Source organism: Cryptomeria japonica, chromosome 1 (genome assembly GCF_030272615.1).
Source record: "Cryptomeria japonica chromosome 1, Sugi_1.0, whole genome shotgun sequence".
Classification (NCBI taxonomy): domain Eukaryota; kingdom Viridiplantae; phylum Streptophyta; class Pinopsida; order Cupressales; family Cupressaceae; genus Cryptomeria; species Cryptomeria japonica.
This window is the reverse complement of record NC_081405.1, coordinates 573885776-573900846: the sequence shown is the minus strand read 5'-3', so window position 1 is coordinate 573900846 and position 15071 is coordinate 573885776.

Below are 15071 nucleotides of genomic sequence, written 5' to 3'. Positions count from 1 at the left end.
GACTATGTTTTTATTGTGAATTTTTTTTTTTATATTATAAATCGTGCGACCAAAAAGATGGTTATACAAATGAGTTCAAGGGAGGCAGGGCCTCAACAGTGAAACCAAAAAGAACTAGATGAGTGTCATAGACAATGCATTAAAAGAAAACTCCAAAATAAAGTTGTGCTTGCTGCCATAAGGAACAAGAGGAGGATTTCATCCCGGTCTTCCAGCCATGTGGTCCACCCCTATGGTCCTTCCATCCAAACCACCTTCTTCCTTTCCATGATTTGTATGCACATGTCAACCTTGTTGAAAGGGGGAGCTCTGGTATCTTGAAGTTCTTTAATCAGTTTCTTAACTGCACTCTCGTGTATAAACATGGTGGCTCGTTCAACATTCATCAGGAAGCAAAAACATTCATCAGATTCTTAACTGCACTCTATTTTTTAATTTTTTAATGAAAAATAATTATATTTAATATAAAATTAAATCTTAAAAATACAATCTTTCTGAAAAGTAAAAAGATCTTTTTGATTTTTGTAAATTGAAAATAAAAAAATTATATATTATTTTTGAACTATTTGTATACGCATGTAATTTTGTTTTTTAAAATTGATAAACATATAAATTCTTTTTGATCTTTTTAAATTGAATATTATTTTTGCACCATTTATATAAGCATATAATTTTGATTTTTTGAATTTAGAAACATTATATTTTTGTGCTCATATTTAGAATCATATTTTATATATATATATATATATATATATATATATAAAATTAAAAATTAAGAATTAAATACTATTTTTGCATTATTTGTATAGACATGTAATTTTTATTTTTTGAAATTAAAAATATTATATTTTTGTATTTAAGATTTAAAAATATAAAAAATCCTTTCTAATCTTTCTAATTAACAAAATTTAAATTAATATTTTTAAATAATAATTAAGGAGTACATTTATCTCTAATTAAAATCAATCCGAATGATAAATCAATATATTTAATAGAACAAAATGAAATGGGATATGGAACGATTAAGGCTTGGATTCAAATTCTAAAATTCTACACAATTAGATGAAAGTTGAATTAAATGATCACCTAAACACACACATTCAGTGGAAGTGAAAAAAAAAAAAAAAGAGAAAGACCGCACCAAGAATGCAATGCCATATTGCATGGGACCAACGATAAAATTCTCTTCATGATAAAAATGCTTGCATCTGAATGTAATATTCCTTAATGATGAATTCAAAGATATCAATGAATTTGAGAACAATTCAATTATCTAAACAGAAAGAAACTCGATTTAATTATATCATAAATATCATTGCCAAATAGCTGCATATTACATTAGAACAAAAAAATTCCAAAAACAAAAATAAAAATGAGATAGACCTTGAGAGATCAAAGAAACAAATTAAATCTACCTGCTCACCTTTATTAAATCTGCCAATTGAACAGGGAGGAAAATGGGGAGGAGTTTAATAGCTTTTATTTTCACCAGCATGATACATGATTATGCCAACACATTTAGAAATGACTTTTGCAGTTCCCTTCGTTATAGTGCACTATGATTCCATTTGGTTGACAATGCAACAAGATTTCATTTGTAACTTTAGGAATGCCAATCAATTCATTTTTGTTTAATCCGTTAGAAAAGGGTGGGTGGCATTGTAGGTTACCCCTCTCGGCATAATAACTATTTTCAATTAAAATATAATAATCTATTAAAAAAATAGAACTAATGGTCACACCCACTGAAATAGATAACAATCCAATAAAATAATAAGAAATACATAAACAACAATTCAGTTAAGAAAAATAAATCATTCAAAAGAATAAATAATAAATAATTAACCAACTCTCCACTCAAAAAGAATAATAAAATAATAAATCATTTAAAATCATAAATAATAAAATAACAAATCCTAATAAATAATTCCTAGCATTAAATAATTAATTTAAATTTAAATACAATTATACATCATAATAGAACAACTATTCACCACAATAAAAATAGAATATGCACAATAATAAATAATATATAACAAATAACAAATAATAAATAAATCATATTTATTTAATTAATGATAAATCATTTCAATAATAAAAATATTTTTGTTAAATCAAAATTGCATTTAAAGTCATAATAATCATTAATTAATTCTTTATTTAATTTACAATGCTTAGGGAATAATTAATATTAATAATAATAATTAAAAGAACATAAAATCCAACACACTTGAATAAATCATTAAATAATGCCAACATCAAAATAAGACTTACCATTGACAACTGGGTAATTAGATGTTGTCCACATGACAATTCTGACAAGATAAAATAAAAACTAGGTAATTGTCTCTAGGTTAGGACAATGGCTAGGGCTAGGTATAATTTGTGCCTCGTACTATCTCCTTTTACCACCATTGGGAATTAATAAGACATACTCAGACCTATGGAGCCAGTGGAGTCAATGTTTGGTACCTGCAATCCTCAACCAAAACATGTTGTATATAGACATACATATATACATATATATCTCTGACCCCATCTAGTGAAAGGAAATTGTCATGTCATATGGAGCTCACGAATGAGTAATACGAAATCATTCATTCCCCCCTACCCCAAGCAAAAAATATAACAAAGATCTACTTTACACTTAAAATCTATGAACATCAATATGTTTATCTCAAATGAAATATAATAGTAATCATATTCAGAAACATAAATGTATATAGAAACACATAACAACGAAGAAAACCATACATAATGTTTCAAAACATAGTCTATCAAGTCAAAGTAGCAAGTCTCAGATGCAATTCATGGAGGGGCATTAAATCCTCCCCCTTGACCTAAGCTTACTCTTGAAAGCCTACAAACAACAACATGGCATGTATAGTACAAAATTGATCAATCACATATATAAGCTCACAAAAGCATGCCTAAGCTTAGATAAGCATTTAAATCACAATTATTCTAAAATATTTCATGAATCATAAGTGAAATATTAGCAAGGATGGTAAAAATGGTTAACTTGGTCTAATTAATTGATTTGACTAATTAACAAAGATAAGGCAATAACAATCTTACACATAGGTCATCTACTAGGAATCTAATAAATACACTATATTTTATATAAGAGGAGAACAAGATTTTATTAGCTTTTATAGTACAAGAACTTACCTCAATATTCAAACTTTCTTGTTTTCAAGCGAATGATAATATTTTAATCCCTTTTTCCTCAATTTATTTAAGCCAGAATAATTATCATAGCCTTGAGGATGTTCATTATATACAATTTTGTCTCTATGATGCAAATTGTTTTAAGCAATAAAATGTCTTGAGTTATAAAGCATCAAAAAAATGATTTAATACATATCGAATCTACCTAGGATGAAATATTACATCAACAAGACTAGTTTAAACATGGACATGAAAACCAAAAGAAGCTATTTTAATGACATTATATTCTTTTCATCCTATTAAATTTCCCTTAAAGGTATGCATGTAATAAAACAATATTAACCATGCTAAATATAGGTCATGCTATATTAATTTCATTAATTAAATAAATAACTAACTCTTTCTTGACAAATCCCATAAAAATAAATAACTCTTTCTTGACAACTAAGAAATAATAAATAATTATTTCTAATTAAAATATAATAATCCACTAAAAATAGAACTAATGGTCACATCCACTTAAATAGATAACAGTCCAATAAAATAATAAGAAATAAATAAACAATAATTCATTGAAGAGTAATGAATCACTCAAAAAAGTAAATAATTAACTAACTTCCACTCAAAAAAAATAATAAAATATTAAATCATTTAAAATTACAAATAATAAAATAACAAATCCTAATAAATAATTCCCAACATTAAATAATTAATTTAAATTTAAATATAATTATCCATAATAATAGAATAAATAGTCCCCACAATAAAAATAGCACATGCACAATAATAAATAATAAATAAAAAATAACAAATAATAAATAAATTATATTTAAATAATAATAATATATTTATGAAATCAAAATTACATTTGAAACAATAATAATCATTAATTAATTATTAATTTAATTTACAATGCTTAGGTAATAATTAATATTAATAATAATTAAAATAACATAAAGTCCAACACACTCGAATAAAACATAAAATAATGTCAAAATCAAAAAAAGACTTACCACTGACAATCAGGTGTTCTCCACATGACAAATCTGATAGGATAAAATATAAAAACTAGGTAATTGTCCCTACGTTAGGACAATGGCTATGGCTATGTATAATTTGGGCCATGTACTATCTCCTTTTACCATCATTGGGAATTAATAAGGCACTCGGAGCTGTGGAGCTAGGTGGAGTCGATGTCTGGTACTTGCAATCCTACACCAAAACAATGTTTTATACAGACATACATATATAAATATATATCTCTAATCCCATCTAGTGGAAGGAAATTGTCATATGGCATGGAGCTCACAAATGAGTAATACGAAATCATTCCTTTCACCCTACCCGAAGATAACAATACAACAAAAATCTATTCTACACATAAAATCAATAAACATAAATATGTTTATCTCAAATGAAATAAATAATAATTATATTCGAAAACATAAACATCTTAAAATAGTCCAATAACATGAATCACATGAATGTATCTAGAAGCATAGAACAACGAAATAAACCACACATAAAGCTTGAAAACATTGTCTATCAAGTCAAAGTAGCAAGTCTCACATGCAAGGCATGGAGGGGCATTACAAAAAAAGTATATTGTATGTGAGATCTAAATCAAGGACCTGACAAAATACATCCTTTGTGACTGGTCCAACACTTAGAGGTAAGGTTGTTGTGCCTTTGGATGAGTGTTCTTCGTCATCATATGCTTTAATAGTTATTTTGTTTCTTGAATCCACAACTTGTTCAAAGTATCCCAATTGTTTAATGTGCTTGATTTTTTTTTGGGGTATCAAATCCATGTCTCAAGTCTTTTCATAGTGATGCATATGAAAGACCAATGATTTTTTCTTGCCACTAAGAAAATATTTGAATTTGCAATAGGACACACTACTTGTTGAATATTGTTGTTGTAGTCTAAGACCAGCTATAGTGTTATTGTTATAGTTGGAAATTGAGGGCAAAGAGGTAGAGCTAAGCCTTATTTTGAGTTTGAAGAGTGTTGACCGTGACAATGTCTAAGGTGATTAGAAAGACCGAATAAAATATGTTAGATGGTTCCAATTATGTTAATTGGAAGTTCAAGATGTAGACTTTAATGCAAGGATACAATGTTTGGATCATCTTAAATGGTACTAAGGATAAACTTACAACAAGACCTGATGCTATTAAATGTTGGGAGAAAAGAGAATTTAAAGCTAAGATTCTCTTGCGCATGTCAATAAATGATTCAATAATCCTTTATATAAGAGAAATTACCACTTCTAAGGATATGTGGATGGGTTTAAAAAGTTTGTATGAGACTACAAACACAAACAATTTTTTTTTTTTAAAGAGAAAATTAGTTTTAATCAAAATATTAGTGATTGTATATTGAGAGTTAAGGAGCTATGAGATAAATTAACTGATATTGGTGAAGAAGTCTCTAATAATGATCTAGTAATAGTTACATTGATTAAAATTATTATTGATTATCATGTCTTCATTACTAGTTTGAATAGAAGGGGTAAAAAATTTATTGACATTCAGAAATAAACATTACAAGAAAAACAAGGAGCCAAAGCTCCAAAAGAAATGGTCAAATAGCACCACCTAGAACAAGCAACAACCACACCCATTACCATATCCACCAATATCCTCTGCAAGGATCTTCTCCAATTCCTGACAATAAACAAGGGATAGATGCCCCCACCCCTCAATCCCTTAATTATCAATATTATCGGAAGCCCATTTAGCCAAACAATCAGCAACTCTATTCCATTCACATGGAATGTGGACAAAGGACACATTCTCCATCCTAGAGCTGATATGCAAAATCTGTTGAACAACCCAAACAAGTTGCCAATTAACATCAATCATCTTCTGACCAATAAAAACATTCACAATATCCATAGAATAAGCACACTCAAAAGCAAACATAATCGCTAACCCCTCCATAAAGTTATTATCCTACTACTCTTTGTGGAAAGAGAAGAAGAACACCACCTCTCTAAAATAGTTTTAACATATACCTCCAATCCCAGTCGGGCTAGGATTGCCACGAGAGGATACATCAGTGTTGATCTTCAAAAAGTTCTCAGGAGGAGATTACCATCTACCCTCCCTATGGACTTTCTTCTATGCACATCTACCTCTTCTAATACATGGATAGATAGGAGACAATCCCTGAATACCTAATCTATCTGTAATATCTTATGTTTTCTATCAAGTGGGAGCATCACCTCAAATTTAGCATCCACTGTCTCCTAAATCATCCCTATGGTTTTGTGCCACACCTTTTGAACAAATAACCTCTGCCCCCTAAAAATCACGTGACTCCTCTCCAAGAATAACTATCAAAGAATGAAAGTAGGCCCAATACACCCACACAATCTAAAGAAATGAAGAAATAGTAGGAGGCTTGCCCAAGATATTCCATAAATCCACAAGGGACATGGAATGGACACAAGGATGTTTCCAGGCATCCCACCAAAGGTGCCAAATCTTCTTAGAGAAGGCGAAAGGAAAGAACAGATGTAGGGAGTCCTCTTCATTAGAACAACACAAAACACAAATTGAAGGGCCTTGAAATCCATGCTTTTGAATATTATCCCATGTCAAGAATCTATTCCAAGCCAAAGTCCACACAAAACAGTTACACTTTGGCCAAGAGAACTTTTTCCACACATACTTCCACCATTGAACCTCCCCTCCATTATGCCTTTGAGCCATCAATTCCTGATACCCACTTGCAACCGTATAAGCCCCTTTAGGATTCAAATGCCAAGAAGACTATCTTTGTCCTTAAGAGAGCTACAATGTCTACTTGATATGATATTATGAAGCTAAACATAATCTCCCTCCAAACCAACTGTTGGCCACTCACTCGAAACTTTCCATCTAGCAACATCCAATTGACCACAAGGATACAATAATTTAAATTCACTCACTCTTATCCACCCTGCCTCAAGAAACCATTAACAAAGGGCCATCAAATTTGGATACTATGAAATAATGGAGGGAAAGCCATCCCAATAGTTAGACCCAAAAAGTGCCTCTATCTCTATCGTACATATCCAAAATAAATCTTCCTTAATCAAGGCAGCCCCCCTTCTTCAATGTTTCCAAGAATACTTATCCTTTTTGCACCAGAGGGTAATGGGGGAATTCCTCCCTCAAAATCCAAGGAAGATACTTATGCGACAAGATCCTAGCCCAGATCTAGTCCTGCTCCACACACCACCTCCAATACAACTTAGCAGCTAAAGCCACCCCAACCAAAGTCAAATGTCTCAAACCAAGACCACCAAACCATCTCGGGCAACACACAATATCCCATATGACAAGGCTCCATTTAGAGGAAGACAAATTGCCTGCCCATAAGAAGTGTCACACCATATAATCCAAATCTCTAACAAATCCCATCAGAGCCATGTGAAGCATACCCCTATAGAGCGGGAGGGCCTGATCTAGAGACTTAAGAAGTTGAACTCTTTCGGCAAAGGACAACCATCTATGCATCCAGTGATTAACTTTAGCACAAAATTTATGAAGAATATTCTGCAAAGACTCCCTAGGAAGCTTACCTAAAGAGATTGGGATGCCTAGGTAGATCAAAGGGAGAGATCCAATCTGAAATCTCAAGATATGAGAAATCCTCCTCTGAATAGCCTCTAGTGTGTTGAAGAATAAAATTGAGAACTTATCTTCATTAATGAGCTGGCCAAAAGAAATGAGATAAACATCGAGTCCCCTATGAATACTAACAACTGCCCATGAAAGAAGTGTCATTGACAAATTGAAGGTGGGACTGTGGAGGCAAACCTATTCCCCACTTCCATCCAAGGATCAGACCCAAATCAACATTCTTATTTACCAATCTCCGAAGACATTTTACCATAAGAAGAAACAAATAAGGAGAGAGAAGGTCCCCTTCTCAAAGTCCCCAAGAATCCCAAAAAATCTTAGTGTGCTCCCCACTGATCAAAACTGAAAAAGAGGTAGACGTAGGACAACTCATTACCCATTGAATCCAATCCACTGCAAAGCCAAAAGTTCCAAGAACTTTTTGAAGAAAGGACCACCAAAATCTATCTTAAGCCTTTGCCATATCTATCTTGATGAACATAGCCTTCTCTCTGGAAGCTACCATGGAATGGATGGTCTCCGTAGCAACAACAACTCCATCTAGGATTTGCTGATCTGCCACAAAGCCACTTTGTTCCTCTGAGATAATCTTTTTAAGCCATTTTTTCAATCTTTCAGCAATCAACTTAGATATAATTTTGTAAATAGAAATGGGATGAAACTGACATAACCTATCTGCACTATCACATTTGGGGATGAAGGCCAAAAGGGTGGAGTTCAGAGGCCTAAGCATTTGATTGTTCGTTTGAGATTCCCAAACCACCTCTAATAAATCTATCTTAATAGTATCTCAAAAATTTTGAAAGAATTGAATCAGGAATCCATCGGGACCTGGAGCTTTCCCTTTCTTCATATGAAAGATAATCTCCTCCAATTCCTCCATATAAACATTGCTGATCAGGAACTCATTCATCTCCCTAGTAACCAAATGGGGAATACAGGAAAGCACCTGAGATTCCTAAACAAAGCCTCCCTGAGAATCTTCCCTAATTAAAGTAGCAAAGTACTGCAAAGCCTCTCTAAAAATATCATGTAAAGAAGAATATTGCTCACCCCTATCATCCACAAATATTTGAATAGCATTGCCATACCTTCTTGCTTTCACCAAGTTGAAGAAGAAGGTTGTATTCTAATCCCCTTCTTGAAGCCAATTCACGTGAGCCTTGTGTTTCCAATAAATCTCCTCCCTCAGCTTGCATTCTTCTACCAATTTCAGAGCTTTAGCTTCTTCCTGCAACAAGGACTCAGACAAACCACAGTCCCTAATTTCCCTAGTGATGTCATCTAACTCAGCTTGAGTAGCAGTTTTAGCATGAAAATATTTCCAAAGCACTATTGAGTCCATCACTTAAGCTGGTATTTAACAAATTGTAGAGTTTTAGCAAAGGTATACATAGCTATACCATATGTCAGTCTGCCAACCCTCCCCCATTTAGCCACATAATGTTGTAAGGAAGTATCTCATAACCACATGAGATAGAATTTGAATTGAGGAGAATGAGCCACCCGATAGGAGGAGATCAATAACTCGATAGGCCAATGATCTAAACTAGACAATCCAAAATTTCAAAGCTAGTAGTCCAACCACCACCAACCCAGAAACAAGAAACCAGGAACTGGTCAAGTCTCTCAGCGATACAGTTCTCTCGTGTTCTCTGATTATTCCAAGTAAACTATCCATTATTGGGATTGACATCCACTAGATTCAAGATAGAGATGGTCTCCGGTAGCATGAAATCTGAAGGCTCCAATCTCCCAATACCACCTCTTTTCTCAGCCAACTCTATAATAGTATTAAAATCCCCTGCCAAAATCCATGGATGAAAAGGGTACTAGGTTCCAGATAGTGGTAATATGAACCCATAAAAGTTGTTTTCCAAAAAAATCAGTAGGTGCATAAATATTAGATATGAGAATAGATTCTCCAATCTGAAGACTTGAAGAAACTAAAGAGATGGAAGACTTAGAAGATACCCACCAAAGAGGGTGAATCCTCAAAGGGTTCCATAAATAGGCCAAACCCCCAGCAAAATTATGGGCCCCAACACACTGGCATTCACCACCACCCCATATCTTTGGTAACAAATGAGTCATGCTCTCAACAAACAACTTAGTCTCGTGTAATATAAGAACATCAGGAGAATGAACTCTCACCAAATCTTGAACATCTTCTTGTCGAGGGTCATTGTTCAAGCACCTTACATTCGAAGATAAAATGATCTTTTTTGGGGATAAGAGAAGTGAGAATCCAACGTCTTACCACTTCCAGATTCCATAAGAGACTCCCTCATCAACTTTATTTTTCTACTACTTTCTTCCTTCCAATCTTGGAAGACTTCTCAATAGCCTCCTTTTTTTTTTCTCTTTCTGAAGAATCCCCAATGTAGGAGAATATTTTCCACCTTTTGTTTGATCAAGGTCTGATTTTCTAGATGGTTTAATTAACTCCAACTGACCAGTTGTTCCATTAATAGGGGAACCAATATTTCCAGAATCCATCACCCCAAGAATAGTGTCCATCTATAAATCATGATCCGTCTACAAATTTTGCACACTACTTGGAACATTGTCTTCCTGAACAACTTACATTTCTTCATGCTCCATAGCCATCAAACCTGGATTTACCTCTTGCTAAATAAGGTAATCTAATATTTCAAATCAGTTAAAAGTATCTTCATCTTGATGATCCTTATAGGACCTCTTCAAACCCCTATTTCTATTTCAACCTTTGACATGAATAAAACCCTCACCAGATACAACATCACTAGAAATTTTTTCCTTGCCTTTGTCAGGCCTAGTGGGATTACAAGGAGATTGAATGGAAGGAGACTTTGAGGGTTTTGACCTTAGGCATCTCCTCTTCAAATGACCATATTCATGCTAGAGCCGACACCAAAATGATAATATTTCGTAATCTAACTATTGGATCTAAGAATATCATCCTACATAAATTTCCAAGAAATCTGGAAGAGGGTTATTTTAGTCAATTTCAACATAGATATGAGAAAAAGTGATTACCTTCCTATCCCAAGTTTTCTAAGAAGAACCAACTAGTTTTCCCATCAACAAGGCCACATTATGTAGTATATCATTGTGCCAACATTCCACTTGAAATTGAGTAAGCTGCACCCACACAACAACCTGATTTGGATGTTCTTTCGTTAGATTGAAACTTGCATGCCAAGGTTTCATAAACTAGCCCACCTAATTGTGGAATTAATGTCCACCTTCAAAAAATTTAATGCGATCTGCCATGAAATTGAACACCACCATTAAATAATTGTTCTCCAGTAGCATTATTTCGATTTCACCCTTGAGTGACCAAGTCCTCTGCGACCAAGACTCCAAAAATTGGAGTGCGACCCTCATTCCTATAAACTTGCATAGCAATGCATGCTTCAAAAAATGCTTAATGTCTTTAGCAATTGACTCCGGTTGAATTTCCAAAATGGATCTCTCCTTAGACCATTCGAGGCATCCATTAACTTTCTAAATCTGAGAACCCCTGAAAGGCACAAATCCTCCATCACCTGCGTCCTTAGCATATAAGCTATTATCAAAGAATCGCATTGATCAATCTGAAGATGAATCCCCAATCACTGCTCAAAAATCCATAGGATGTTTGACCCCTAGTGGCTTCCCCTGCAATGGATCCATGGAAAAAAGAAAAAAGAAAACACCCCAAAGCCAACCACCCCAAAATGAGAAAGCGAAAAACTAGCTGAGAAGAGAGCCAAAGAACACAGATAAAAAAAAAAGCCAGCACAAAACCCCAGTCGCCCCCCCCAACTTTCCACAACCACACCTTATAAACTCAAAGCCCACACTCTACACACCAAACCACAGACAGGACTACCAAAAAAGGCCACATGCAAGGTCGTTGAGCCTTCATGAAGGTCGTGGGTTGTACTAGGCCCTCACGTGCATCGCTCCCCTATTCGCCATCCTTTATAATTATCTTCATTACTAGTTTGATTGCAAAGGATAAATTATCTTTTTTATTGAGAATCTGGTAGGTATCCTGCTATAAGAAGAAGAGAGGTAGAAACATATGGACCAAAAAATTCACAGTGTAGATTTAGCTTTGGCAAGAAAAGACAAGAAGCTATCCAAATGAAATAAATGGTCAAAGAACAAATGAGGTAAATTTGATAAGCAAAGGTATAAAGAGGACAAAAGGTATCAAGAAGGGGCATCATACAAATCAAATGTAATGAAAAATAGAAATTTTAATTGTTACCAATTTTTGCACACTGCTCAAATTGGTAGACTTGGAGTAGTTATTGTTATTAATGGTGAAATGTAAATGTATTCAATGCTGATTCAGTGTTATTTGAAATGAAACATATCAAACACAATTCAATATATTATCCAAAGTTCATAACAAAATTCATCAAAATTGCATAATATTGTTGCATTATATGGAGAAACATACAAGATTGTTTTAATATTTAAGCATTCATAGAGAGAAAGATATACAACTGAAGATAGGAAGAGAAAAATATATAATGAAATTTCATATCCTACATTGCCTGTTAAGGGTTGAAGGTTGATCCTCTATATTCAACTCTTCTTTATCTTCTTTCTAGAATCAACCCTTCATCTCCTAGCTCCAAGTATACCTACAAAATCTTAAGAGATTTATTAAGAGCTTGGAATATAAAATCTCATCACATGTTATCAACAACTGAATAACTTAAACCTATGAGTTACCAATTCAATCCAGTCATATCAGCTATATACAATTAATCAAGATCAAGTATGCATAATGGAGATCAAATCATCAATAGAAGGAATAATCCTTATTTTCAAGCTAAGTTGATTGTTCATTGTGAAGGAACAGGTGCCTAATTCATCATTGATTTATCATGATTCAATATTTAAGCATGTGGTGTAGAATGTGGCTCCCATAAGGGTTGAGCTTAGCATGCTAATATGTCAATATTGCTTCATTGAGTAGGGACTCATCATTCACAATAGTGAAACTTTCAGGATCACTATTATGAATGATGTGCTTGTGTCTAATGGAACCATACTAGCATATTAAACGATCAGACAACCCCAATAGGGTCTTAGAATAATAATAACAACTCATCATAGGAGAGAGCCCTATTAACATCAAGATGAAAGTCAGTCACAAGAGTAGTGGTCTATTATGCTTTTGATTTGACACAGATAAAGGCCCCTGTAGTAGTAATAAGTGATAAGGAGTGAATGACAAAATAATAGTGAAGGTTTGATGATAATAAAGCACTAGACACAACCTTGGATCAATATACAGTCATTTACCAACAAGATGCAGTCATGAATACTATAGAGAAGTGGTTCTCAATACTAACTACCCTCTTAGCAAGGAAATATACCATCCTAGAGCAATGGTAGCCAACATTGGAAAGAATAGAGGAAGCCCTAACTAGGGGCAATAAGAATACAAAATACTTACCACTGTCAAAACCTAAACGCAATGACCAAACAAAGATTACCAATGAGTTAGAATAGTGAAGAGGCATGAGATTCAAAACAACACAGTAACCTTAGGAAGTTATAGTCAATAGGCCTAGAGTATTAACAGAGTATCTCACTATATTACAAATAGGTTGACAAAAGTTAAAGGATACAGTGGACAAGATAGTTAAAGAGAATACCCTCCATGAAGATGAATGCATAATAGATGCACTCACAACCAACAAAGTGGGTTTATGAAGTGGCAAGAATTGTCAGAATACAGTAGCATCAAATGACAACAACTTAGTCATAGCTAAGACCATGATTAAAAGAGAATCTATATGGTATATCAAAACAACGATCATAAACAATGATCTTAGAGGTCGCTATCTATTGTTAAGAAGAAAAAATATAGGCAAATCATGACAAGATAAGGATAGTGTCAGGAACAATGATGAGACACAGTCACAAAAGTATCTCAGATATAATAGTCCAATGATAGTGCATAAATTATTTTCAGTCACCATTGCATCTTGTTAAGGTATAAGAAAGAATATAATAGTGTACTTCATTAATCTTGTCAAGGACATTCAAGGCAATTGAGAGTTGTAAAGACACTGATACTGATCACATGAAATGATATTCATCATCATTTATCAAAATAAAAGATAGGAGAGATCATAATAACAGAGCCATGAGAAGACACTAAGGTCTCTATGCATGAAGATTCATGGTAATAAGACATGATGAGCAGTGATTAGAGGCAGCATAAAGAGATGCATCCACAACCAAAAAATAAGTCCAGCCTTATTGACAATAATATCAGTCCCTAGTATAGGAAAAATGTTATTAAGTGTATAGAGCAATCATCAATGAGAGCCAAAGGTCAAAATCAATGACAACAAGAACAACCTTCAAATACATTGACAATCATTATAACAATGAGCTTACCAAATAAAAGAGTAAAGGATACATAGTAGCATGGGACTTACTATTCATATTATAAGGTTGCAAGTTATTTGAAGATGACATTAAATGATAACAAGTATTATAGTCACAAGAAAATTTAGCTCAAGATACAATTCTCAATGTTAACATAAAGAAAAAAACATGGTAAGATACATGTAACAATTCAAATATCATTAAATGCTTTAAGATTGTGACAGAGAAGTCAAAATAAGCTAAAGAGAAGTCAAGGCTTTGTAATGAAGATTACAATGCAATCCTAGTGTTATCCATGAATCAAAGGTAAAATACCTTAAATGCATATTTAGTGGCATGATCCTTAAAAAGCATCCATAACACAGTCATAGAGCCTTCTGACCATTGTCAAGGAATAAAATAGTAACTGTAAAGGTGATTATAGTCAATGGGTCTAATAATATAGTTCATAGTAGCAAAAGAACTTGGAAAATGTTTGAATATACTGTCAAATTCATAAAAATAGTGTGTGACCAATTTTCAAGAATCTAATGGAGAAGAATCATCTTTCAATACAAGCAGATATTAACAAAACAAAGAGCAGAGTAATTTCTATCCAGAATAGAAAAATGCACTATCATAGCTACCACAGACAGTCAATAGAGAGATTGATAGGGTTGTAGCCTAAGATGGGTAGGTGAGAATAAAGTAACTACCATATAGATATATTACTATTAAAAAATACAATAATTAAAGGAAGGAGAAGACCTTCAAGACACAGCTACCTCAATTCAAGGAAAGTATATAAATTAATTGCACCAAATAATATTGGGGTTCAAATATTTGGAACTATAGATGAGAACCTCATCATTTATAGGATTACAATTATACATGTCTTC